The following is a 2,500-nucleotide window of genomic DNA, read 5'->3' on the forward strand; positions in this document are numbered from 1 at the left end:
TGGGTTACCAGGACCACGAGAATTCAAAAGGGGTACCAGGACCACGAAACTCTGGCGGGTGCGGCTGGAGGTGTTTAACCCAGGAGGTGTGCTTAAGTGTGGGTACACATGTTCGGCTGGTGGGCGAGGTCCCTGGAGGGTTAGATGATGAGGGACGGAGGGAGGGAGGCAGGCAGGCAGGCAGGCAGGCAGGCAGGCAGGCAGGGAGGGAGGGAGGGAGGTAGGTAGGTAGGTAGGAGGTGGTGGTGTTATACAGGGGAGGAGAAGCATGGATGTGTGGCTGTGGAGGTGCTGTGTGGCCCTTTAATGTCACAGGGCCAGTGGCTGGGTGATATGCCTGGCTCCTGGAGCTCTGATACAGGGGAGAGAGGCATGTGTGTGTGTGGCTGTGGAGGTCCTGTGGAGGTGCTGTGTGGGCCTTTAATATCACAGGGGGAGAAGCTGGGCCATTAGCCTGGCTCCTGGAGCTCTGATACAGGGGAGAGAGGCATGTGTGTGTGGCTGTGGAGGTCCTGTGGAGGTGCTGTGTGGGCCTTTAATATCACAGGGGGAGAAGCTGGGCCATTAGCCTGGCTCCTGGAGCTCTGATACAGGGGAGAGAGGCATGGATGTGTGGCTGTGGAGGTGCTGTGTGGGCCTTTAATATCACAGGGGGAGAAGCTGGGCCATGAGCCTGGCTCCTGGAGCTCTGATACAGGGGAGAGAAGCATGTGTGTGTGGCTGTGGAGGTCCTGTGGAGGTGCTGTGTGGGCCTTTAATATCACAGGGGGAGAAGCTGGGCCATTAGCCTGGCTCCTGGAGCTCTGATACAGGGGAGAGAGGCATGGATGTGTGGCTGTGGAGGTGCTGTGTGGGCCTTTAATATCACAGGGGGAGAAGCTGGGCCATTAGCCTGGCTCCTGGAGCTCTGATACAGGGGAGAGAGGCATGGATGTGTGGCTGTGGAGGTGCTGTGTGGGCCTTTAATATCACAGGGCCAGTGGCTGGGTGATATGCCTGGGTGCTGGAGCTCTGACACAGGGCCAGAGAGGCATGTGTGTGTGGCTGTGGAGGTCCTGTGGAGGTGCTGTGTGGCCCTTTAATATCACAGGGGGAGAAGCTGGGCCATGAGCCTGGCCCCTGGAGCTCTGATACAGGGGAGAGAGGCATGTGTGTGTGGCTGTGGAGGTCCTGTGTGGCCCTTTAATGTCACAGGGCCAGTGGCTGGGTGATATGCCTGGGTGCTGGAGCTCTGACACAGGGGCAGAGAGGCATGTGTGTGTGGCTGTGGAGGTCCTGTGGAGGTGCTGTGTGGCCCTTTAATATCACAGGGGGAGAAGCTGGGCCATGAGCCTGGCCCCTGGAGCTCTGATACAGGGGAGAGAGGCATGTGTGTGTGGCTGTGGAGGTCCTGTGGAGGTGCTGTGTGGCCCTTTAATGTCACAGGGCCAGTGGCTGGGTGATATGCCTGGCTCCTGGAGCTCTGACACAGGGGAGAGAGGCATGTGTGTGTGTGGCTGTGGAGGTCCTGTGGAGGTGCTGTGTGGGCCTTTAATATCACAGGGGGAGAAGCTGGGCCATGAGCCTGGCCCCTGGAGCTCTGATACAGGGGAGAGAAGCATGTGTGTGTGGCTGTGGAGGTGCTGTGTGGCCCTTTAATGTCACAGGCCCAGTGGCTGGGTGATCTGCCTGGGTGCTGGAGCTCTGACACAGGGGCAGAGAGGCATGTGTGTGTGTGTGTGTGTGTGGCTGTGGAGGTCCTGTGGAGGTGCTGTGTGGGCCTTTAATATCACAGGGGGAGAAGCTGGGCCATGAGCCTGGCCCCTGGAGCTCTGATACAGGGGGAGCATGGATGTGGCTTTGGAGAAGGCAAATATCTAGAGTCTCCGCTCCACTCCCCTCTTTACCTTCCTCGGTGTAAAACTTTGACCGCCAGTTTTTCAAAGTCTTACACCGAGGAAGGTAAAGAGGGGGACCGGTCGGCGAAACTAGAAGTTTCCCCTCTCTTACCTTCCTCGGTGTAAAACTTTGACCGCAAATTTTTCAAAGTGTTACACCGAGGAAGGTAAAGAGGGGGACCGGTCGGCGAAACTAGAAGTTTCCCCTCTCTTACCTTCCTCGGTGTAAAACTTTGACCGCAAATTTTTCAAAGTGTTACACCGAGGAAGGTAAAGAGGGGGACCGGTCGGCGAAACTAGAAGTTTCCCCTCTCTTACCTTCCTCGGTGTAAAACTTTGACCGCAAATTTTTCAAAGTGTTACACCGAGGAAGGTAAAGAGGGGGACCGGTCGGCGAAACTAGAAGTTTCCCCTCTCTTACCTTCCTCGGTGTAAAACTTTGACCGCAAATTTTTCTAAGTGTTACACCGAGGAAGGTAAAGAGGGGGACCGTTCGGCGAAACTAGAAATTTCCCCTCTCTTACCTTCTCCTGCCCTCGGTGCGAGCCGGTCTCTCCCTGTTTTTCAAAACACCTTTCGCACGATTTCAGAAACCCAGTTTTCGGAAACGTGAACCTCCAGGG

The sequence above is a fragment of the Trachinotus anak genome, unplaced genomic scaffold, assembly GCF_046630095.1.
Source record: "Trachinotus anak isolate AG129_WGS33_773 ecotype Australia unplaced genomic scaffold, CSIRO_AGI_Tana_v1 ptg000103l, whole genome shotgun sequence".
NCBI lineage: Eukaryota > Metazoa > Chordata > Actinopteri > Carangiformes > Carangidae > Trachinotus > Trachinotus anak.